The 26864-nt window shown below is 43.0% G+C and overlaps 1 protein-coding gene and 1 non-coding gene across 3 annotated transcripts in view; one reads left to right on the forward strand and one right to left on the reverse strand.

The window, feature by feature from the left end:
• CTNNA2 (catenin alpha 2) overlaps positions 1-26864 on the reverse strand; it is a 944841-nt gene that overhangs the window by 722427 nt on the left and 195550 nt on the right. The gene's annotated exons all lie outside the window — the stretch shown is intronic.
• Positions 24350-24456, forward strand: LOC116661800. Its single transcript, XR_004317763.1, has one exon. It is a non-coding gene; the product is annotated as a U6 spliceosomal RNA (small nuclear RNA).

Consider the following 26864-nt stretch of genomic DNA (forward strand, 5'->3'; position numbering starts at 1 on the left):
AACCCCAGGCCCCACCTTGACCCCTAAAAAACAGAACCCCAGGCCCACGAGTGCTCTCTCTCTCTCCAGCAACCTTGCTGTGGGGCCCCAAGTGTGCTGTGTCATTTCCAGGTCCTGTAAGTCATAAGCCTTTTGCTTTTTTCAGTTTCCTGATGGTTACTGCGGAAGAGCAACTTGCAATTATAGTAAAAACCGCAATGACCAGTCTGCCCACAACACTGGTTACTCATAGGCTGAAATTGGCACAGAACATACTCTTAGAAAGTTCTGATAGATTTGGAAGCACTGAGTTTCCAAAAGCCCAGGACCCACCAGGACACTAACAGTCATGTTCTTCATGTGAAGCTCAGAATAACGATAAAAGCCTTGGAGCAGGATTCCGAAGGCCAGGGGCTCAGTCCCACCTTTCTTCATACCTGTTTCCTGAGCTGGAACCATAAGAGCGAGACCAGACTAATGGATCAGAATCCCCTGAAGTCAAATTCCGACACCGATCACTGGGCCCCACCCCAGAGTGACTGAGCAGGTCAGGTCGGGGGTGGAGGATACGCAGCCCTAACAAGTTCCCAGGTGAGGCCGATCCTGCAGGTGTTGGGACCACACTGAGGCCCACCAGACCAGTAAATGACAGAGATCTCCTTTGTCTCAGGGAATATAATACCTACTTATAAATATTGAATATAGACAGACAGGTCGCTCTCTGAAGAAGGATATATTAGTAACAGTGAGGGGGGATGCAGAAATACTTCACATAAAACTGGTATAAATACAAAGAAGAACAAACGATTAAGGATGTTTCATTTCATGAAGTTCACACCACAGAGCAAAGCAATCCTCTAAAGCATCTAGAGACGAACCATTAATTTTTAAAAATGGAAACGTTTTCCCCCTTATGTTCACAAATAGGGAAAGTAGAACATATTTACCTCAAACTTTAAAAATCTTTTAACTCCTCATCACAGATTCTTTTTGTAAGTCAAACTGACAGAAATTTGTAAATTAAATTTGTAAATTTAAATTTCTAAACACAAGAGAAACGGCCAGAGGCGACTTTAGCTGAAGCCACTCTTTCTTCTAACAAAGGTTAGGTCTCCCATTTAAACAAGAGAAAGAAAGACCAGTATTATGTCCTTTTAGGTGACCACCTGGCCTGGAGAGCCTGGGCTCTGGCTGACCTCCCCACCTTCCAGCACATCCTGTCCATCCTCCAAGTGAGCTTCAGGCAGGTGACTACCTGGTTGTTTCCTCATTCTAGGCTTTCCTGCATTTTGCAGAACAAAAACAAAAAGCCCCTCTCATAGAAATCTCGCATTCCCAGCCTGGACTGGCAATGTGCTACACATTTGATACATCATTTGCATTTTGAAAGGTACCTCTTAAAGACATACAGTAATCATCTTAATGAGAATTTTGGCAACAGAGCTAGAAACGAAAGAGGAAGAAGGGAAGAAGGTCCTTCCTTTGATGCTCTGTGCAAATCACACTGAAAGTCATCCGCTTGACGTGCATACCTAGACCGCGAGCCTCGCGTGTCACCTGCGTCTCACCCTCCCGATTACATCACCAGGAAGGCCAGCAGGGAACCCGGGCCACCATGGGAACGCAGAACACACGCTGGGCGGGCTGCCTGCTTTGAGCTCCTACGGGGGAGAATCTTGCATCTGCATCTCTGGTAACCTACTCTCATCACACTGTTGCCATTTGTTCATTACCTAACTGATGCTGCTAAACGTATTTTTTCCTTCCCAACCTGATTCTCTTACTTGGCTTGAAACCCTGGACCTGCAAAGGCCACCAGCTCTGGCAGGTCCGTCTGTCGCTTCCCAGCGGGCTCCATCTCTGCTTTGTTGGATGCTGCTGGCCCTCGTGGTATTTTAAGGAACTCTAACTGGGTGGAAGCCAGGAGTTAGTTATCACTGCATGTGTGTGTTGGTTTTGTTTTTTGTTTCTGTTTTTTCCAAGGAAAGGAGAGGCATTTGTTTTTCTATTAAGTTTATCACCAACCTGGGCAAAGTTTAAAGAATTTCAAAATAGCTGTTGAGAAGATTATAATGTTAAAAGCTTTCTTTGGTTCCAGAAAAGTCTCCTATTTAGTTTTCTTCCTATTTTACAAGGTCTGCCTCTGTTCTTACAGTGGTGAGCAGGGTCCTGGCTCAGGGTCCCCTTGGAAGGCCTCAGATGTCACAAACACACAAAATACAAGTGCATTAAAGAACGACGGACAGCCCTGCCTCCTGGGACCTGGTGCTGTGAAACCTGCATCCCTAAACATCCATTCTCACTAAAGGGAACAGGACCCTGCGGGCCTCCCTGATGCAAATCCGTTGTGTCCCCCATTTCTCTTTTGTAGGAGCTAGCTTCACGCAGCCTCCTTGACCTTCCCTGAGTTCCAAAGGGCAGATCCCAACAGCTGCTGTTCAGGGAAGGGAGCAGGGTCCTGGCTCCTCCTGAAGGAATATACGTAACAGTATCTTTAAGTTCCTCCGCAGGAACTAAGGCCCCCCGCCTTGGCCCCCTCCTCTAAGCAGAACCTTCAGAGACCGCTCTCTGGGGAACACTGAGTCCACCAGATGGCCAGCATTCTGGCTGAAAAGCAACCTTTCTTTTTGTTACCAAGGCTGGTTGCCCCCAGGATCACACCCCTGCTCCTCCGTTGAACAGAAACCAATTACTCTGCTCTAAGTCTCAGGAGGCAGCCGCAGAGGAGAAAGGAGAGCCGAGGGAGCCCAGGATGGTGCAGGGAGTGACTGCCAGCGGACCCTGGGCCTCCGCGCTCTCACTGCAATGCATCCTTCTGCTGAGTGACACACCCGCCAGCGCCTGTGACCTCTGCCGGCCGCCATGACCACCGAAAGGGCCCACACAGACACTGAAAGCCCCGTGCAAGGGCTGGTGGCTCCAGCACAGCCGCAAGGAGGGCCTGGCGGCAGAAGTCTCCCGTAAAGTCCACCTGGGCTGTCCCTGCGGCCCGTCTGGGCTGACGGCCCCCGACCCCAGAGCCTCGTCCTCACTCCAGCACTTTTCCTTTCCTTCTCCCCGCTCGAGCGCTTTCCTTCCTTCTCCTCTTTGGAGGGATAAAAGCGGCTTTCACTCTGCCCCTCTGTCTCAGCTGTGAACCCTTCCCGCTGGCAGGCAAGGGCCCATGCTCTGGGGGCCTCCTCACCTCGGGGCCCCCCCATCCGCTAACATCAGGGACTTTTTAGGGCCCAGAGAAACCCTTTGCCATACCGATTGCCCAATGTCCTCAAAAGCAAAGGGCACCCGCCCATACGCTACGAACTCTCCTGTGCTGTCAGAAACAGGTACTTCCCCTGAGAACAGGACGTCTGAAGAGAAGAGTATTTATTTCACTAATAAGACAAATTAGGTAACGAATCCTTCCCCCAAGAGAGCATCAATCAACACACCAGATTGTTGCACAGAGACGTATTCCTCCACAGTGCTGTTCAGTGACTACTTTCTCCTTCTCTTCCTGTTTCAAATTGCGGTTCTGAGTCACACACAAAATACCATGATCTGCACACCAGCTGCACATGGGGGCAGATAAATATAATATTAAGCAATTTATATCGCCCTTAAATTTGCAGAAATTTAGGTCCCAGTGTAGCATGTGTCAATCATGATACAGGTTTTTATTTTGGCAACTAGAAAGCCACTGAACAGAACAATTGCTAGTAATTTCTTTTCATAAACAAATTTAGTGAGAAGTAATTTAATTTTTTAAAAATATTATCTAAAATTATCAGCTTGATTATTTTAAAACTGATTAAAAATATAATAGTCATTATTATTATATATCTATTGTGCCCTTTAACTTTAGAAGCTACATTTGAATATATCAGAGGAAAAGTAACTTTTTAAATCATCTATGCAAAATATTTTATACTTTTTACATTGTTCCATTTTAATTTTTGAAAAAAACACATGTAGATTTTGTGTATTTGATTATTATTACATTTTTCTATCATTTAGATCACTCTTAACACAAAGTATGTGAAAATCTTTACTATAATAACATAATTTGTGATTGTGCTGAAATGAAGGCAAGAAAACAAATTTTATGCAAAAATATACCATAGTTTGTACACATGACTTTATTGTATTATGTATGCGGCCCATCAACAGAACATCCAACTGAGCAGCAGTATCTGAAGTCAGTTGACCTGGAAATTTTGCTGACTTTGCATCATAAAATAATCTAGCACTGCCTGTATCTTTCACCAACTGTGAAGCTGAAAAATGTTTGTCAAGACGGGAGGGCAGAGCATGCACGTTTTAATGGGTAGTTTGTCAGCCTGATTCACAACTTTAGTGTCTAGACACAGGGCAGGTAAGCCTCCAGTGAACGCCTGCTCCGGGGCCACAAACACTAAGAGCCTGTCCCGTTTCACTGCAGGAAGTCAAAGCAGCCACACGGGACCCATTCGTGCCAGCCTAACGGTCAACAGAAGAAGGAGCTGACGGTAGGACGGTGAAGCCAATGATACGTGTGAAGAGAGATAAGACTTAGGTCTTAAACAAGGCAGACATATCCGACCCACGATGACTTGGCCCCATGCACACACTTACTCCTCCTCACGGGCCAGAACCCCACTGAAACGTTCGCTCTGACGTTAGCATCGAGCGCTCCCGTCTCTCAGACGCCTGAGGCCGCGCTGAAATGAAAGCCCCAGGTCTGCCTCCCCGTTTATCTGTCTCTGAAGTCTTACTTCCTTTGTCCTCCAAGCCTCCACCTTTGTTTTCTTCCCTCCTTTCTTGCATGTTCTATCTCCTTTGTGTGTGCCGGGGAGAGGGGGTGGGTAAGGTACTGGGGAGAGCTTGGAAAAAGAGATGAAAACAAAAATGAAGAATAGGGAACTCTTCTGCAAGGATAAAATCTGATTATGCATTGTAATTTCTGCACTAGAGTTTAGGTAAATTGTGAAGGAGGCTAAGATTTATTTTAAGATGACTCTCTTGACACAGATGAACTTATTTGCAAAACAGAAACCGACTCACAGACACAGAAAAGAAACTTAAGGTTACCAGGGTCAAAGTGGGTGGGAAGGGATAAATTGGGAGTTCGAGATTTGCAGATACTACTATATGTAAAATAGATAAACAACAAGTTTCTTGTGTAGAGCACATGGAACTATATTCAATATCTTGTAGTAACCTATAATGAAAAAGAATATGAAAACATATATATAATGTATATGTATGACTGAAACACTGTGCTGTACACCAGAAACTGACACAACAATATACTTTAATTTTAGATAGACAGACAGATAGACAGATAGCAATATAATCGTATGACCCTTGCCTATTAATAATTAATGAGTAACTCTCAGGGTCACCTCTCGCTTAGTTATATCCTTGCCAACCTTTGAGAGAATTCTGAGTTACGAGTTCAGGTATTTCCTTATTTCCACAGTTAGAAGGAGAATTTAGGAGATTTATCTAGCAAATTTAGAAACTACACTAAGACGTAAAGTTCTTCCTATTATTCTAGAGCAGCCCACGGCTCCTGTCGGGGGCAGTGGTGCTGGGAATCCCGTAGTACATGTAACACCAAGTGGAAACACTCAAGGGTGAAGATAATGAAAAGAACAATAGAAAATGACATTTGTTTGTTTTCAAAATACGAAAACCGTTCCACATGCTTTCTCCCTCTCTGCTGTACCTTAACGGGCCTCAAGTTTGATTTTTTAAAAATACTAGAACTTCCCCTTAAATTCCAGTACGATTTGATTCTTTGTATTTGCCAATTTTGGTTTCAGCCCCTTGAGAAATGCTAATACCAGTGATGTCCACAGTCTAAGGCAGTCACTCTATTCCAGCAGCATGGCTGAAAGAAGACAAATTCAAACAGAGGGCAGATAAAAAATTTAGATAGACATAATGGTCTGCATCCTCTATCACCACAATTCCATAAAAATGCAGAATCTTTAAAACAGAATATTAAATGATCCAGGTCTTTAGCTGTTCTCAGATCTGCTTCCTAAAGTGTCATTCGTGCCTCGTCGACCAGACCAAATGGCTGGAACCCAGCACCGTCCATCTGTCAGCAGCTGCCGCCATCATTAGGTCTCTCCTAAGAGCATTGCCCCGTCGCAAGCAGAGCTCCACCTAGACGGCCTGGCAGTACTAAAGACATAGTCCTGCCACAAGGGACGGCTCTGAGAGATGCATCGATGACACACTTCATGGCCCATGTGACTGATGCCAGCTGAACCACAGGGAGTAATTCACCTCTGAAAGTCACAAATGTCCAAGGTAAGAGGAAATGTTACCCATGCCACAGAAGCTCAGGGACCAATCCCTTCTTAGTAAAGCAGGGTGAGAGTGAAGGACAGAATAAGGTACAGAATACCTGAAATTGGATGTCACAGACTTTACGCAAATTGAATATTGTTTTGGTGGGTGCATTTCAAAAAAAACAAACGTCCCTATTTTGTGGATATTCGATGATTTAATACATATTTTAAAATTCAGTCTTAGTGCCCTGTTTGCTCCTATAACCACACCTTATTCTCAGAGCCACTTCCCGAAGCTCTCTTAGGAGTGGTGCCTTCAACCAATTCTACTCACACTGATTACTCAGACCCCAAGTTCCTGTGTGACTCCGTCCTCGACACACAATGACTAGAACAAGGTTGTCCCAGTTACTTCCTGCTGCATCAAAAACCAACACACACACAAAAAACCCATTTTTATTTTCCATGACTTGGGGTGGGGAGTGGTAAGGGTCCCCTGAACTTACACATGGTCACATTCAACCACAGGACCCGCTGTGCTGGAGGCTGAAAACGCCCTCACTCATGTTTAGCAATCGGCACTGGCTGCTGGCTGGGGACCAGGGTCGGCTGGGGGCCAGGGTCGGGTGGGGGCCAGGGTCGGCTGGGGGCCAAGGTCGGCTGGGGACCAGGGTCGGCTGGGATGGCTCCCTCCTTTTCCTGTTTAGTCTTTCACCTAGCGGGCCTTCGTGCCTTGGTCCTCTAAGGCCAGCATTATGACAGGACAGAACGGAAAGCTACAGAGCGTCTGCAGACCTGAGCGCAAAACTCACTCACCGTCACTTCGGCCACAATGTGCCAGTCAAAGCAAGTCACAAAGTAATCCCGGATTCCAGGGGTGGGGAAAACAGACTCCACCTCTCGGTGACAGATGCAGAGGAGCCACCCTGCAAAGGAACAAGGAAGGACTGGGCCCGGCCACCTTTGAAAACAACAATCAAGGGGCTGGCACCTCACCCAAGGTGCGCCTCATCACAGCGGCTCAGACCATGTCCTAACTCATCCAAGGTCGTGCAGCAACACTGCCTCTCTCTGTGCAAACTCAGATTGCATCCACCTCGTTAGCGCTTTGTGGACAGAAAAACAAAAGAGGGTTATGAGTATGAAAAAAAAACACGGCGCAGATCATAAAGGGACTAGGCTGAGATACAGAGGGAGACTCAGGGCATCTCAGTTTTTATCCCCAGCTTCCCCTGGGTGCCTTAAGATCCTCCTTATCCATAGGACACCTTCCCCTCTTGCTGAACCTAATCTGGATTGGATTTCTGTCACATGTACCTAAAAAACAACCTTTAAATGTGGGGAGGGTATAGCTCAGTGGCAGCATGCATACTTAGCAGGCACGAGGTCCTGGGCTCCATCCCCTGCACTTCCATTTTTTTTTAATTAAATAAATAAATAGATAAATAAACCTAATGACCTCCCTCTCCAAAAAAAAGAAAAAAGAAAGAAAAACAAAAACCAAAAAAACCAAAAGGTTAAAATTAAAATATTTAAAAAAAGTTTAACCCAGACAGATATACATATATATGTGTGTGTCGTATGCAGATATATATGTTTATCTATATTTATGATCAATATATTCATGGCATTTTCAGTTTATAACATAGTGCTGTTCACTCTGATTTTTCTAGTTTTCTTGGCTGTTTCCAACTCACTGGATGCCTTTTAAAAAAATGTTCCAATTTATTTTCTGGAAGCAAATGGCGTTGGAAGGCTTATGGGAAAGAAAAGCGTTAAGTAAGCAAGCTCCAAGCCCACGTAATCCCAGAGTAAGAGAAAGTTCCTAAAACAGTACTTTATGTTTGATAGACCCACGAAAAATGCTACATGTAGGTTTCTGAACATTTTCACAGAATTCATCCTATGTTACCGATGGTCTAACAGGAGTCTGCGTGGGTGCTGTTCATTGGGTACATAAAAACAACCAGACATTCCAGGCCGGCATGATGCTCATAATCAAGGTAGAGTGCGCGTAAGCACACGTGTGTCGTGTATAAACACCAAAGAATTAATTGCTGGAACAGGTATGCAGCCAATTGGCAGCTGGTCCGTAAGGTCACTCTCTGCCACCTCCATCCTTTGAGAGCATCACCTGGACACGTGGCCACAGCCAAGCCTTCACTTCCCAGCGTCCTCTGCCCTTCTGTAATCCTGTCATTCGGTTCTGAACAACGGGGTATGAGTGGCTGAGACGTGTGCCCTTAAGACTACTAGGTCCATCTTCTCCTGGCCCTTGTCCCTCATTTCTGAGGTGCACTGCTGAGAGAGGAAGGGGCAGCCACCTGGACCAGGAGGTGTAAGCCTCACGCTGAGGACGGCAGAGCTGCCGCCAGACCTCGACCCTCACCCTCTCTGCACTGTTACCTGAGAGAGAAAGCAGCTGCCTGGCTGGCTGTTTAGGGCACTGGACTTCTGCATCTTCTGGTTACAGCAGCCTAGCACATTGAATATTAACAACAGCGGTCCCTAAGTACCCATGGAGGGTTGCTTCTAGGATGCGCTGAGGGCACCAAAATCCACAGATGCTCAAGCCCCAAGTTGCCTTCCACATTCATATCCACAGTTCCACATCCGTGGATTCAACCAGCCATGGATCACGTCATACCACAGTACTTACCAAAAAAAAAAAAAAATCCGTTAGTGGACCCATCAGTTTAAACCCACGCTGTTCAAGGGCCAACTGTACTGTGACATGACGAGCTGTGGGAACGCAGGTATCTGGAGGGCTGATCCTTCACAAGGAGGGGTTCAAGGTGTGAGGGGACCTGGTAAGTGTAGTTTCCTTAATATCAAACTGATTAAGGTCCCTGTCTTTTCCCTTTGCATCCCCAGGGTTTATTTACCCCAGCATCTGAAATCTTGTAGACAGTTAATAAACATTAGCAAAAAGAAAGGAGAAAGGAAGAGAGGGAGGGAAGGGTCATAAAAGGAAGGGAAGGACAGAGAGGAGTCCCAGCATCTCAGAGGACAGCGAGTGTTCTCTGCCCCCCTCCCCACCCCCGCCACCAAAAAACAACAAACTATTATTATCACCACCATCATCATCCACTCAGGCAACAGCTCATTGTAAGACAAAACCTATGAAATTGTTGCATCTTCTAATGTAGTATTTTTATAAGAATGTGATAATATTCATAAAATTCATTACAGGTACTTAGTTTATGTGAAAAAAGGCTCAAAGAGAATTCCGTTTAGAGCAGCATGCCGTGTCAACTAGCAAGATAATAACTCCCAGTATACATGGCGCTTTTACGCTCTAAGTTTCTACTGTTAGCTTAATGAATGCTGACTTTTTAGGACATGAAAAGTCAGAGGCCACCTATGAGAAATGAGTTTGAGAGAACAGGATCAATTTTTAAACTAGGTTTTATCTGACACTCCTTGGTATTTACCCAGAGGAGCTGAAAACTTGTGTCCACACAAAAACCGGGACAAGGAAGTAACCAAACGGTAGGCAAATGAATAAATCAACTGTGGTCCATCCAGACACTGGAATACTGTTCAACACTAAAAAGAAACGAGCTATCAAGCCGTGAAGAGACACGGAGGAACTTTAAATGTGTATGAAAGCAAATGAAGACAATCTGAAAAGGCTACATCCTGTCTGATTCCAACTGTAGGACATTTTGGAAAAGGCAAGACTGCAGAGACAATAAAAGTATCAGTGGTCACTGAGGAGGGAGGCGAGAGATGTCAGCGGAACACAGAGGATTTTCAGGGCTGTGAAATACTCTGAATGGTGTTATAATGATGAATATATGTTATTATATATTTGCCCAAATCCGAAGGAGGTACAACACCAAGAGTGAATCCTAATGTGAACTGTGAGCCTCGGACTTGGGGTGCTCATGACGGCTCCGTGCAGGTTCACCCTTGGTTACAAAGGTACCTACCATTCTGGTGAGTGATGTTGATAATGGGGGGGGGGGGTGCATGTGGGGGGCCAGGGGTTCCATGAGAAATCTCTGTGCCTCCCTCTCAATTTTAGTGTAAACCTAAAACTGCCCTAAAAAATAAAGTCTTACAAAGAAACAGGTACAATCCATATACCTTCCCACCAGAATTCACCACCTAATAGGTGGCTTTATTTGGAGAAACAAACAAAAGCAGTCCTGGTTTTCAATGACAAGAAGTTGGCTATGATTAGAAATTTCACAGCGTTTGAAGTCACTCAGCGCAAGCTGGATCCTATCCCTGCTTTGCCCAGCAGCTAATATTGTACTCAGTCACCCTCCTGAATGCTCGGCCACTGGCTTCTTCACTTGAAAACACAGCAGGGTAGATGCTCACAAGCTAGGGACATATCCACTTACTTTAGAGTGAGAACTAGGTTTGAAACCAGAAGCTGCAGGTGACCAGCCATCGTAACCCTGGCGGGTAAGTTCTCTGAGGTTGCCGCTCTCAACTACAAAATAAGGCCCATGTTACTAAACTAACCAAGAGGTGCAGAAAAGGGCAAATTTATCGCTTTTGGTAATCAGAAATAGAATGAGTAATGTTTGATTATTTTCGTTTTCTCTATATTAATTTAAAACACATTGCTCATATTTTGAAAACAATAAATGTTAACATTAATATCTGCCCTGGTAACATGGAGCAGATTTTTGGACACTGACTATGCCCTTCTGCCTGCACACAGCGTTCCGATGCTGCCTGTCCACCTTCAGCGTCATCCCGTCCTTGGGGGAGCTCACTGCTTCGGCCAGCTTACAAGGACTGTAACCTGCACTGTGTGTGTCTCCTAAGCACTCGACTGTCTCTATTTTTTTTTTTTTTTCCCAAAATGATGTGCTTCCAATGCTTTTGGTATTGACAAATTGGTCTCTTCTATTTCTTTTTCTGCAGTTTAGAGGCCATGAACAAACATAACGACAAATTGTTAGGCACTCAGAGGATGAAACCATTCTCCTCTGAAAAACCTCAGACTCCAGACAGGGCTGCTCCGATTCAGCATCCTTGATACTTTGGACCAGATCGTCCTGTGATGTGCAGGCTGCCCTGTGTGCGCTGCAGGAAGCTCAGTGGCACCCCCGCTCGCCACCCGCTGGGTGTGAGCAGCGCCCCCTCCAGCCGTGACAGCCAGAAACACCTCCAGACACTGCGCACGTCTGGGGGGGGGGAGGGGCAGACCCGCCCACTACCCAGACCTATTCTGTCCAATAAGGAGACTATTCAAAATTAAGTTAAATTAAAGGAACTTAAAATTCTAGTTCCTCACTCACACTAGTCACATTTTAAGTGCTCAGTGGCCGCAGGTGGCTAAGTGGTGACTGCATCTGACAGGACAGATAGAAAACGTTTCCGTCACTGCAGAACTGCTGAAAATAAAAGGCTATGACAAAAAACGAAAAATAACAAAGGAAATAAATAATAATGGCACCAGTATTCCAGGATCTCCTCCTCCAGGGAACTTCTAATTATTTAAAAGATCAGTTCAAATTTAGTTCCGTCCTTAAAGGCTTCCTCAACTCACCCATGGGTAAGCGTTTCTAAGGAGCTTACTCCTAGCAGTTCAAAATGTAACCAGCGCTTAAGGAAAACTGCAAACAAAACCATCACTAGAGGAGGCACAGTGATGGGCTGGTTAACCTCCACTAACAGCTGGTTGAGGAAGGAGCGTGGAAAGAATCTAAACAGGCATGTAATCCAGGAACGTCTGCAGTCTTGACCTCGTTTAAGACCATGTTGTTAAAACAACCGCAGGATGAAAATAATCAATTGACCTTATGGAGGGTCTCACTTCCACAGAATCAGAAGTGGCCCACAGGGGCGGCCAGCTTCCATCACCCCAGTCCTTTGAGCATCCCAGCCAGCTGGCCCAAGGGACATTTATTGATTAAAGGACCCTCCAGTTTCAAGATCAAATGTGCCCTCAAACTGGCGAGATCACACAAGGCCTCGTTTAACAATCCAGAGGACCCGAACAGATACAAATCAAGATTATGGGTGAGACGGAGAAGATGGCGGAGTAGAAGGACGCTCGCAGGTCACCCTCTCCCACAAATACACCAAGACCCACATCTACAGACCCACTCAGCCAACCAGAGCACCTGTGGAACTCCGACAGAACATCGCCCTCTTCAAAAGATAAAGACGCCAAAAATCTGGTAGGAGAAAAGGAAAAAAGAAAGAATAAAAGGCAAAGCAGCGCGGGACGGGTCCCGCGGGGAGGGAGCAGCAAAGGAGGACTGGCGCTCGCTCGCTGGGTCTCCCCTCTCCAACTGAGAGGCCAGCGGGATGGAGGGGGAGCCTCCGAGGCTCGGATCTGTACAGAGCAGCCCTTGACTGACAGAACTAAGTTAAACGGGCACAGAGCGTCCCCCCGACACCCAGCCTGAGACGCGGGCCAGCAGCCGCGGGCAGGGCCAGGCTGCACAAGCCGGGCGGAGGACGGGGGCGGCTGCACGGGGGCAGCCCCGGGGGAACGCAAGGGGCTGCGCGCCGTGGCTGTGGGCTGCACAGGGCAGAACAACCTGGGCCCTCCATAAAACAGCAAGGTTGATGTGCTCTCGGGGGAAGGGTGCACACCCCCATCTCTGAAATCCCGCTGAAAGTTTTCGGGGGAAGAGAGGCGGGGCTCAGGCACAGCCGCCATATTCTCCGCGCTGAGCACCCAGGCGGGGGCGGGGGCGAAACCGGCTTCCGCACCGAAGGGCTTGGCAGCCTCAAAGGCCAGACTGAGACTGGCCTGCAGCCCGGGGCAGATAGGATCCTTCCATCCTGGTCCCTCAGAGAACTTGCTCCGCAAAGACAAACAAGGAGCTGGGTTCTGGCTCGGAGCAGGGACAGGGCTGTCCCTCGGTCTTCCCCGAGCCCACCCGCAGGGCGCCGCCCCGACCAGGGCGGAGCGCGCAGCCGCACAGAGCAGCGGAGCTACCGGCGGCGGCGCAGGTAGAGCGAGAGCGGCGCCCCGCCTTTCAGGCAGGAACACAGCCCCTAACCGAGGTGCTGGGAGGGGCACGACCCGCCCTCCTATCTGGCCAGTCTGCAACATCTGACTGCGGCATCCGGAGGGGCAGCGACCCGCCCGCCCACAGCAGAGAGCTGCACCTGACCCAGTGTTAGGAGGAGGAGCGATCGGCTTGCCGACAGGTGCTGGGAGCAGCACAGAAGAGGGCGCCAACGGAGGGCCTCTGAAAACAGCAAGCTGAGCTTCCAAAACAGGACGAAGACACAAAGACTTCACATTAAAAGCACACAGACTCCAGGAGAACACCGACAACCACCCCCCCTTTTTTTAAATCTTTTTACCTGTTCTATTTTCTATTACTCTCTTAATTTTTACTTCTTAATTCATTTCTATTTCTCTTGGGTTTTGATGTCCTGCTATTGATTAGACACAGGTTTCAAATACATCTATTCATCTTCCCCCCCCCCCTTTTTTGGTAAAGGTTTCAAAAGGACGTCTCAACCCGATTAATACTCTGCTTCAACTCACTCTTCTATTATTCATTATACACTGTTTTCAAACCCTCTTTCTCCCTTCTTTCAAAATTCTTTCTCTCTCTCTTATTTTTTTTTCTTTTTTTCCTAAGTTCTATTCCTAAATAGGCATCAGATAGATAAAATCCTTAAGGACCAAAATAAACAACTGATACTCCATAAACCACAGTGCCAAAGAGGTATGAGCAAGATGAAGAAGCAGAAAAACCTTTCCCAATTAAAAGAACAAGAGAAATCCCCTGAAAGAAAGATCAACGAAATAGACATCGATAGCCTACTAGATCAAGATTTCAAAAAAGGAGTGATCGAATTGCTGAAGGAATTAAAAGGGATAGTGTTTAGAGATATAAAATATGTCAAAAATGAAATTGAAGCTATAAAGAAGAGCCAAGTAGAATGGGTAAACTCATTGACAGAGATGAGGAATGATCTAATAGCTGTGCAAAGCCGACTAGATAATGCAGAGGAACGAATTAGTGATCTAGAAGACAGGGCAATAGAAAGCACCCATTCAGAAGAACTACAAGAGAAGCAAATAAAAAATAATGAAAATAGCATAAGGGACCTATGGGATAATATAAAGCATCCCAATCTTCGCATAATAGGGGTCCCAGAAGGAGAAGAAAGATCAAAGGGGATTGAAAAGGTTTTTGAAGAAATCATGACTGAAAACTTCCCAAACTTAAAGAAGGAATCAGATATCCAAGTACAGGAAGCTCAGAGGGTCCCAAACAGGAAGAACCCAAATAGACCCACACCAAGACATATCATAATCAAGATGGCCAGAGTCAAGGATAAAGAAATGATTCTAAAGGCAGCAAGAGAAAAGCAAAGAGTAAGTTACAAGGGACTCCCCATAAGGCTCTCAGCTGATTTCTCTACACAAACACTACAGGCCAGAAGGGAGTGGCAAGATATATTCAAAGCCCTGAATGAAAAAAAGATGCAGCCTAGGATCCTTTATCCAGCAAGGCTATCCTTTAGGATAGAAGGAGAAATAAAGAGTTTCACAGACAAAAAAAAAGCTGCAGGAGTTTAGCAACACTAAACCCATGCTAAAAGAAATATTGAAAGGGCTATTCTAAATAGAAAAGCAGCAGGATGCTACAGAAATGAGAAACACACAACTGGAAAGGTGATAACTCATGAATTACAAATAAAGTAAACATGAAATTATAAAAGAAGACATACAAATCACTGAGAGTGGGAGAGGGAGGCAGGGATATATAGAATATCTTTTTCTTTCTTTTTTAAATTTTTTTAACAGTAGGATGGGTTTGAGATCATGTTACTATCAGTTTAATAAAAACAGTTATAGTAATGGGTTGATAGATTTACAAAAAAGGGTAACCACAAGCCAAAAATTTACAAAGGAGTCACAAAAATTAAATAAAATCCATGAAAATACAAAGGAAAATTACCAAACCACAAAAGGAAAAAGAAAGGAACAAAGAGGATATACCAATTCAACTGCAAAGATAAGTTCAAAATGGCAATAAACTCACATCTATCATTAATTACTGTAAATGTTAATGGACTAAATGCTCCAGTCAAAAGACACAGAGTGGCAGACTGGATAATAAAGCAAGAACCTTCAATATGCTGCATACAAGAGACCCACTTTAGGGAGAAGGACACATATAGATTGAGAGTGAAAGGATGGAAAAGGATATTCCATGCAAATGGAAAAGCCAAAAAAGCAGGTGTTGCAGTACTGATTTCAGACAAAATAGACTTTAAAACAAAGGCCATAAAGAAAGATAAAGAAGGACATTTTATAATGATTAAAGGAGTGATACAAGATGAGGATATTACACTCGTTAATATATATGCACCCAATATAGGAGCACCTAAGTACATACAAGAATTACTAACAGAGATAAAGGGGGATATTGATGGGAATACAATCATAGTTGGAGATTTTAACACTGTTAACATCACTAGACAGATCTTCCAGACAGAAAATAAACAAGGCAACAGAGAAATTAAATACTACAATAGAAAAACTAGCTTTGGTGGATATTTTCAGAGCATTACACCCCCCAAAAATAGGACATACATTCTTTTCAAGTGCACATGGAACATTTTCCAGGATCGATCATGTACTTGGGCACAAAAAAAACCTCAACAATTTTAAGAAGATAGAAATTATCTCAAGCATCTTTACTGACCACAATGCCATGAAACTGGAAATTAACAACAGAGAAACAAAGGAGAAAAAAAGGAAAGCATGGAGATTAAACAATATGTTATTGAAAAAACAATGGATCAATGAGGAAATCAAAGCTGAAATTAAAAAATACCTTGAGACAAATGAGAATGAAAGCACAACCACTCAAAACCTATGGGACACAGCAAAGGCAGTGCTAAGAGGGAAGTTTTTAGCGATACAGGCCTTCCTCAAAAAAGAAGAACAATCTCAAATAAACAATTTAACCCACCACCTGAATGAATTAGAAAAAGAAGAACAAAAAGCCCCAAAAAGCAGCAGAAGGAAGGAAATAATAAAGATCAGAGGGGAATTAAATACAATAGAGATTAACAAGACCATAGAAAAAAATCAACCAAACCAAAAGCTGGTTTTTTGAAAAAGTAAATAAAATCGACAAACCTCTGGCCAAACTCACAAAGAAGAAAAAAGAGAGAGCACAAATTAGCAAAATAAGAAAGGAAAATGGAGAAATTACAACAAACAAAATAGAAATACAGAATATCATACGAGACTATTATGAAAAACTATATGGAACCAAACTGGATAACCTAGAGGAGATGGACAAGTTTCTGGAAACATACTGTCCACCAAAACTGAATCAAGAAGAATCTGAACACTTGAACAATCCGATCACTAGAAAGGAAATAGAAATAGCAATTAAAAACCTCCCTACAAATAAAAGTCCAGGACCGGACATCTTCACCGGGGAATTCTACCAAACATACAAAGAAGAACTCATACCAGTCCTTCTCAACCTCTTCCAGACAATTGAAAAGGAGGGATTACCCCCAAACTCATTCTATGAAGCCACCATCACCCTGATACCAAAACCAGGCAAAGACACTACAAAAAAAAGAGAATTATAGGCCAATATCACTGATGAACATAGACGCCAAAATCCTCACCAAAATTTTAGCAAACAGAATCCAACAACACATAAAAAAGATTATACATCATGACCAAGTGGGGTTCATCCCAGGGACACAAGGCTGGTTCAACATACGCAAATCAATCAATGTAATACATCACATCAACAAGAGAAAGGACAAAAACCACATGATCATCTCAATCAATGCAGAAAAAGCATTTGATAAAATTCAACACCCATTTATGATAAAAACTCTCGCCAAAGTGGGTATAGAGGGAACATATCTCAACATAATAAAAGCTATATATGACAAACCTACAGCCAGCCTAGTACTCAACGGTGAAAAACTCAAAAGCTTCCCACTAAAATCTGGGACAAGACAAGGATGCCCACTATCACCACTCCTATTCAACATAGTCCTGGAAGTCCTAGCCACAGCAGTCAGGCAAGAGAAAGAAATAAAAGGGACCCATATTGGAAAAGAAGAGGTAAAAGTGTCATTATATGCTGACGACATGTTACTATATATAGAAAACCCTAAAAGGTCCACACAAAAGCTACTAGAGCTGATTGAAGAATTCAGCAAAGTAGCAGGTTACAAAATTAACGTTCAAAAATCAGTTGCATTTCTTTACACTAACGATAAATCAACAGAAGAAGAAAGTAAGGAAACAATCCCCTTTAAAATAGCACCCAAAGTAATAAAATATCTGGGAATAAATCTAACCAAGGAGGTGAAAGAATTATACACAGAAAACTATAAACCATTGATGAAGGAATTTAAAGAAGACTTTAAAAAATGGAAAGATATCCCATGCTCTTGGATTGGAAGAATCAATATTGTTAAAATGGTCACACTGCCCAAGGCAATCTACAGATTTAATGCAATCCCTATCCAATTACCCAGGACATATTTCACAGAACTAGAAGAAATCATAATAAAATTTATATGGAACCATCAAAGACCTAGAATTGCCAAAGCATTACTGAAGAGAAAGAAAGAGGCTGGAGGAATAACTCTCCCAGACTTCAGACAATACTATAGAGCTACAGTCATCAAGACAGCATGGTATTGGTACCAAAACAGACATATAGACCAATGGAACAGAATAGAGAGCCCAGAAATGAACCCACAAACTTTTGGTCAACTCATCTTAGACAAAGGAGGCAAGAATATACATTGGAATAAAGACAGTCTCTTCAGCAAATGGTGCTGGGAAAACTGGACAGCAGCATGTAAAACAATGAAGCTAGAACACTCCCTTACACCATATACAAAAATCAACTCAAAATGGATTAAAGACTTAAACATAAGACATGATACAATAAACCTCCTAGAGGAAAACATAGGCAAAACATTATCTGACATACATTTCAAAAATTTTCTCCTAGAAGAAATAAAAGCAAGAATAAACAAATGGGACCTAATGAAACTTACAAGCTTCTGCACAGCAAAGGAAACCAGAAGTAAAACAAGAAGAAAACCTACGGAATGGGAGAAAATTTTTGCAAGTGAAACCGACAAAGGCTTGATCTCCAGAATATATAAGCAGCTCATACGACTCAATAAGAAAAAAATAAACAACCCAATCCAAAAATGGGCAGAAGACCTAAACAAGCAATTCTCCAAGGAAGACATACAAATGATCAAAAAGCACATGAAAAAATGCTCAATATCACTAATTATCAGAGAAATGCAAATCAAAACTACAATGAGGTATCACCTCACACCAGTCAGAATGGCCGTCATTCAAAAATCCACAAATGACAAATGCTGGAGAGGCTGTGGAGAAAGGGGAACCCTCCTACACTGCTGGTGGGAATGCAGTTTGGTGCAGCCACTATGGAAAACAGTGTGGAGATTCCTCAAAAGACTAGGAATAGACTTACCATATGACCCAGGAATCCCACTCCTGGGCTTGTATCCAGAAGGAAATCTACTTCAGGATGACACCTGCACCCCAATGTTCATAGCAGCACTATTTACAATAGCCAAAACATGGAAACAGCCTAAATGTCCATCAGTAGGTGACTGGATAAAGAAGATGTGGTATATTTATATAATGGAATACTACTCAGCCATAAAAACCGACAACATAATGCCATTTGCAGCAACATGGATGCTCCTGGAGAATGTCATTCTAAGTGAAGTAAGCCAGAAAGAGAAAAGAAAAATACCATATGAGATCGCTCATATGTGGAATCTAAAAAACAAAAAGAAACAAACAAAAACAAAGCATAAATACAGGACAGAAATAGACTCACAGACAGAGAATACAGACTTGTGGTTACCAGGGGGTGGAGGGTGGGAAGGGATAGCCTGGGATTTCAAAACTGTAGAATAGATAAACAAGTTTACACTGTATAGCACAGGGAAATATACACAAAATGTTATATAACTCACAGAGAAAAAAATGTGACAATGAGTGTGTATATGTCCATGAATGACTGAAAAATTGTGCTGAACACTGGAATTTGACACATTGTAAAATGATTTTAAATCAATAAAAAATGTTAAAAAAAAAAAAAAGATTATGGGGTGCTCATTAAAGGGAAAAAAGGATCCTACGAAAGAACCTTTCAGAACATTCACATGACCTAGGTATGTCCAGCTTCACAAAAGCCTGAGCTGGGCTCTCACTGGCTGCGTGTGACTCGTGTGTGTGTATGTGAATGTGTGTGCATGTGTGCGTGCATGTGTGTATGCATGTGTGTGCATGTGTGTGTGTGCCCGTGTATGTGTGTGTGCGCGCGTGTATGTGTGTGTGCAGATTGTGCGCGTGTGCGCACACGTGTGTGTGTGCACGCGTGTGTGCGTTGGGGGCTGTGTCTTTCTGTGTCTAAGGCTTCACATTGGCTGAATCTCCTGGGAACATCACTAATGGTCTCTCTCAAGCCTTAATCCCCAAATTGAAGCAAATGATACTTCCTTTCATGGCTGACAATTTTAGGCACGTGACGCTACTGCAAACTCACTGATTCAGAAAGTAGTTATTGAATATCGACCTGTCTGACATAAGGCTTAAGGCTGGATTAGGTCTCAGTAATGAAATTCATTAAAAAAAAATAAGTTCCTATTGAACGTAAGAACGCATGTACTGGGCATTGGAAATGTACACAAATAAGAACATTCTCAGAGTAATTATAATCTGGGGAATGTTAGAAGGGCAAAAATGAGCACGTATGCCAGAAACATAACACCAACGGGACAGAATGCACACTGTCAGAGCTACAAGTGTCTCAGCTGGGCCCAGAGAGGAAGCTCGCATCTCACTGCGGACATTCAGAAGTTGCTCTGGAGGCGGTCTTTAAAGCACACGGTGAGGATGAGGCAGGATGCCACCACACTCCTGTGGGAAGGAAATGCTGCTGGCAGCCAAAGCCGGCCTTTAACGCGGAAGAGATGGCGGCTGTTCTTCAGCGCGCGGCACACGCTCGGATGCAGGGACAGATCTCACTGGACAGGCAGCCTAGGAGCTAAGTAACGGCTCTACGCATCTCTCTCTCTTTCTCTTACATACAAGACTCTTACTCAGTGTGCATATGGAATTCATATTTTAACAAGTTCCCCAGGCAATTTTTAATGCATACTGGAGTTTGAAAACCACTTCTGTAAAAGAATCTATGAAAATATGGAGTCAGGGAATGCAGCTAATTTGCAAGATGGTTTTGGGGGAAAAAAAAGTGACATGTCTCTGAACATGAGTAACAAAGAGGTGAGGTACTCTTTTCTTCTGTAATTTTTAAAGAAAATAAACATCATTTCAGCCAATGATCAACAAACGTTCATTGAGACTAAACACTGAGCTAGGTACTTGCACATGTATGTCTTCATTTCGTCTTCACCACACTGTGCACAAGCGTATCTCTGAGGGTAAACTAAAAGCCCGTTAAGTCTTCTTGTTGAAGGACGATGGAAGAAATAGTTCTGATCCTTAATTTCCAATTCTTTTTTCTACCCTCTGCCATAACCTCTAATTATTCCTGCTTTTATACACATGCCTACTAGACACCAGAGACACCACAAGAGGACCTCAAAGCAAAGCCACCCGGTTTCTGCTCCAGTTTGGGGGCACATCTCTTCTTGGCTTGGGGGACCACACGTTAGCCTTTCTGTTACCCTTTAGCCTAGACAGACTCTCTGGTCACCTCGTGCCCTTACCTCTAGGACCACCTTCTGGGAAAAGGCTCTGCTAACATCCTGGTCTTCAGTTCCAGGAAGGGGCTGTCTAACCCGCTCACTTCCTTCTCCTCTCCCTGGACCCTCTCCGTCCCCAGAGCCTGCTCTGAAGAACCAGTAAGGCTTTCCTTGATGGGCCCTCAGACTCATTCAAGAATGCAAATCCGGTCTTTGTTTCTTACAGATGAATTCTTTTTGGTTCTTACAGACGCAACTTTCTGAACTTCCATTGTAATATTCAGCCCATCAGGGCTAAGCCACCACCCAAAACTTCAGTCATTTAACACGACAAAGGTTTACTTCTGTCTCCTGCCGCAGTCGCAGTCCAACGAGGGACACGTGCGGGGATGGGGAGACCTAATGGTTTAAGGACCCAGACACCTGTATCCTCAGAGCCTCACACTGGCTTCTCTTCATCCTCCAACAAGGAGGCTGGAAGGCAGCGGATGGCACAAGGGCTTCAGGGGCCAGGAATGGAAATGCTACGCATTGTGTCTGTCAGAACTCCGCTGACCAGAGCCCCGTCTCACGTCCTCAAGCTGCCTGCAGAACAAGGTGGTAAGTGCAGCTTACTTTTACGCCAGGAGGAAAACAAAACAGCTCGGCGAGCAGAGTCTGCCGCTGAATGTCAGCAGCATTTATTTATCTATTTTTTAGTGTACACGTTTATTTATTTATAAACTGATGTGTAATCAAGTTTGTAACATTGTGTCAATTTCGGGTGCACAGCATAATGTTTCCATCACACATATACACACATATACTCCGTTTCATATTCTTTTTCATCACAGGTTACTACAAACGCTGAATACAGCTCCCTGTGCTCTACAGCAGGACCCTGTTGTTGAATGCCATCAGTACTGAAGGCTGCTGTTATGCATCTTAAGTATAAATCACTGTTCCTTTACCCACTTCATTATCAAGTTAGTCTGCTGTGGGTTGTCTGAATCATACTAGTGATACATAACTTTCCAATAGCATTTTTGGCCTAAATTGTTCAGTAATTAGACTTCAATGTATGTATACATGTCCACTGCAGTTCGAATATGACTCCACATACTTGTTGCTCATGTAACACACACAAAATATTTTTGTTGGTTGAACGATTACTTCATTGGTAATATGTTGCCAGAGCTACTGAAACAACTGGAAACGTGGCTAAAACAAGTTAAAGCCAAGGTTACTGTTATCTTTAAGTTTCAAAGATAAGAAATTTAACACGAAACCTTGTTTATTAAGGGTGATTCATATATGTTGCTAACCAGCATTTATTATAAATTGTTCAATGAATTCCTCTCCAGTATTTGACAACACTGAATTACACCTTCCCCACTGGACAGCGGGAACTGGGAGTTTAAGTTAAAGTGTCCTTGGTCCCTCCTGTGTGGACCCACTAGGACTGTCATGAAACTGTGTAACTGTGTGTCCCCAAGGATGCCATTGACCCACACATCCTTGAACCACCTCACTAGTCCTATTCTTTAAGGGGACGGGGAGTGGATGGAGTGAGATGCCGCCTTAATCTGCGCCCTGATGCATTCCCAGGAACCACACAGCCAACTGAAGCTTTTAAATACGAATTACATCAATTTGATTACTTCATACTAAACAGTACAGAGCAAAGAGTGTCCCACCTGAGAACCCATCCTCTAGCCCTGATCCTGCTCTCATGCGTCGTGAAATCTAACGCACGTCTTAGGCGGCAATACCGAGGGGTCAGATTCCTCATCTCTAGAGCACCAGGAAACAACGCAACCTTCAAGTTCCTTTTCCGATCAAACATTACATGACTCTGCGACCGTGGCTTTATTGTGACACAGATGGATGGTATTCGATCATGTTGGGTTTGATGATGACCTGCACAGAAATGGGAAAATGATGCTTCTGTGCAGAGATGTTAGAAAACTATGTAAGAAATAATAAGCGGTTCAGTATGTCTAATGCATCACTTACTTTTTACCTTGCAATGCCCTTCAAGATAAAGGGGAAAGAGTGGATATAAACAGACAACATTGATAGTCAAGGTGAAAAAAACCACACAAGTAATAAATACCAAAATAGTTATTTTCCTGGATGGAAAAAGCAACAGAGGAGAAGCTGCACAGAAAGAAGCTGGGGGTCAAAGCGTGTGATAAATTCAAATCAATCTCTCCTGCGTGAAAGAAAAATGTCAGGGTCTGTGCAAGATGACTATAAAGCTGAATTATTCAACAAAACAAGGAGGAAGCATTGCAGCATCAATCTTATTCCACACCCAGAAAAGCTGCTTGAGCTGATAACTTATTTTCCTATAAAGAAATATAAAGTGAACATGATAAAGAAAACATACCAAAAATATTAGGGGTATAGTTTTGATGAAGATGGAAAGAGAAAAGAAGAGGCGGATTTTTATCTAAATTTTCCATCTCAAAACTGTCGAATAGGACTGTTTAGAAACAACGGAAAGATAGAAAAACTAATGCGAGTAAGACTGCGCAGACGACGGGGACAGAAGCACTAGTTTAAAGTTCTAGGAAACTAACGGCTAATCCTGCAAAAAGAGTTTGTTCCAATCTTTGAAAGCATTTCTAACATAGCCTGGCCCTCTTGGAGCAGGAGAGAGTCCTTTAGAGTCAAAACAAACAACATAAAATGGTGTGGATACATGAGTTACAGACAACTGAACTGCATCAGAACTAGACCGCAGACCATCACTATAACAGACGTAAGATCTTTATCATCCCTACGTTACATGGATGTAAGATCTTTATTATTAACTTCACGGAACTGCACGTGTCAGGATTATCTTTTGCTTAAATGCTGAACGTGGGGGTAGAGAGAGCAGAATACAGTCTACTTCAGTGATTATCTCCATTTGCTCGAGTGAGAGCACCACTGACGAAGTGTAAATACGAGCTAAAGACGCTGGTTCTTAACCAGGTCCTGTCTGAAAGCTGCAATAAGGAGGTCAGTTCCTGTCAAGCTATTTTTAATAGTTCTTTTAGCTCTACTGTCCAAGCTTCAGAACACTCTATGCAGACCGTACCTTATCCTGAATTGAAAAAAAAAATAAAAATCATGAAATCTGTCTGTTGCCTCAGATAACAAGCCCTAAACAGTGTAAAGATCTGTTTCCCAATTTTGACTTAAAAGACTTTTTTCTTGCAAACGCTTCTTCCTCGGCATTTCCCCCCACCAGAGTTTTCCCTGGTACTTGCCTTGTCTTCACAACTAGAAAGGAAGCTTGTCGGGGTCTAATCATGTCGGGGGTGGTTAATCAAAAGCCAACGCAGGCGATCGACAAGATGAAAAGGCGTCCTAGAGAATGGGAGGAAACATTCGCAAACTGTACACCTGACAAGCGGTTAATATCGGAAATACACAAGGTGCTCGCTCTGGCAGCACACCCACTAACACTGGACGGACACAGAGAAGGTTAGCGTGGTCCCTGCACAAGGACGGCATGCACGTTTGTGAAGCGTTCCATGCTTTGGGGGGATTAACAGATACAAACTCTGTATATAGAATAGACAGACAAGGTCCTCTGTAAAGCACAGGGAACTATATTCAATACCTTGTAATAGCCTTTAATGAAAAATAATATGAAAAAGAATATATATATATATATATGTATGTGTGTATATATATATATATATACCTCAATCACTATGCTGTACACCAGAAATTAACACATTGTAAACTGAATATACATCAATTAAAAAAATTAAACTAATTATACAAGGAACTCATATAATTCAATAGCAAAAACACCAAATAATCCAGTTAAAAATGTGCACAGGTCCTGAATAGGTATTTTTACAAGGAAGACATACAGATGGTCAACAAGTGCATGAAAAGATGCTCGATATCACTAACATCAGGCAAACCAAAACCACAATAAGACATCACCTCGCCCTTCTCAGGACGTCTGTTATCAAACAGCCAAGAGATCAGTGCTGGCAAGGACCAATCTATGACGGAATAGTATTCATTCTTAAAAAAAGGAAATCCTACCATTTGCAACAACATGGATGAACTCTGAGGGCATCCATGAAGTGAAGTAAGTCAGACAGAGAAAGACAAACACTGTATGATCTCACTTACGTGTGGATTCTAGGAAAGCCGAACTCATTGCAAGTAGATTAATGGTTGCCAAGGGTGGTGGAAATAAGGGTATGTTGCTGAGAAGGTCCAACTTCTGGTCGTAAGAGGAATGCATTCTGGGGATGTCAGGTACCACGTGGTGACTGCAGTCAACACTGTATTGCATATGTCAAAGGTGCTAAGAGAGCAGATGTTCAATATTCTCACCACAACAAAAATAACAAAACGCTAATCATATGAGGTGAGGGATGTGTTAACTAACTCTATCTTGATAAACATTTTACAGTATGTGTGTATCAAACCTTGACACTGTGTACCTTAAACTTACACAATGTTACATGCCAATGATGTCTCAATAAAGCCGGGAAAATGTTTTTAAAAAACCCAACACAGGGCTGTGCGTACGTAGTCTTAATTCTTCTTCCCCTTTTTTTCTCAAACAACAAGATCAAAATATACGAGATACTAGAGAATAACTCATTTGAAGATACTGCTTCTTAGATGAGAAATTAAGACCTGAGATGAAAGAAAGAAACACAGCTTAATTAGCGATGATGCCATCCTGCTGCCTTTCTCTCGAGGAAAACAAGCAGAACGCGCTGGAGCGCTCAGGCGTTCACCGCGCCAAGAGCCACCCCGTCGTTCAGCGCTTGCAGCATGGGATGGAGACACACTAGTTGTAACAGTGACATTTATATTTTCAACAACGTATTTCAGCTTCATTATGTAATATTACAATGACTCCTGCTATTTCAATGGAAGCCCACACAAAGCTAGGTCAGTATTTTTTCATTGTGATATTTAATAAATTACCAAAGCAGTAAGTTCATAAAGCCTACAATCGGATGCAAACCAGTTAGTTTTTTTCTCTGCCTATACTAAAAAAAAAGATCATATTCTAATGAATGTATTGATCTTTCATCCCTTAAATACTCTCATACGAACTTTATAATTATCATAAGAAGCAACAAATTGCAGCCCACTGAAACAGAGTGCACATTTTAAGGGCTTTTTAAAAGGCAATGCTGTTAAGTACTTTTATGCTTTAAAAAGACAATCATACTTGAGCTCGGATTTTATTCCATCCATGAGAGCACAAAGAGTACAAAAAAAAATGGCAAAAACACTGAAATACATTATTTCAACAGTATGCACGGACTTACACAGCAACAATTATCTTTAGAAATTCAGAACAGAAGGCCAGGTTGGCTTAATAGCACCAACAAATTTGAGTTGTTCTTTTTGGTTTTTAGAAGCATTTTTTTTAAGTAGCATTTTCAAATGATTTCATGCCAACAGTTCATTAAATCCTTATGATCATTCACACTGAAATAAGAAATATAACCCGAAAGCATGGATTTAACCAAAAACAGAAAAATGTACCTAATTATTTATTTAGAATATACAGCTTTTCAGCTTATCTTTAGTTTCATATTTTTAAAAGCCATGTCTTTAAAAAGCAGTTGAAGAGTCACATTCAGTTTGAAAAGTGTTCCATGTGTCCATAAATTCTGTGATTTTGGCATTTATCTAATTCTTAAAATTTTGGGATTAGATGGGACTGGTATCAATGTTTGACAAACAAGAATTCTGACACACAATGGCTGGTTGTACCAGGTGGCTTCTGGCAGAAGTAGCCCCACCCCGGCCCCCCAAGCACATATGAGAAGCCACAGGACACCTCCATCCGGCGTCGGTAACACTGAGCCCCATCTGGTAGGTTAAGGGTCTTTCAAGAGAAATTCAGCACCAAGGGGGAACATGGTTCCAAAAGAAAGTTCATAAACACTGCGTAAC

Source organism: Camelus ferus, chromosome 36 (assembly GCF_009834535.1).
Source record: "Camelus ferus isolate YT-003-E chromosome 36, BCGSAC_Cfer_1.0, whole genome shotgun sequence".
Taxonomy (NCBI): Eukaryota; Metazoa; Chordata; class Mammalia; order Artiodactyla; family Camelidae; genus Camelus; species Camelus ferus.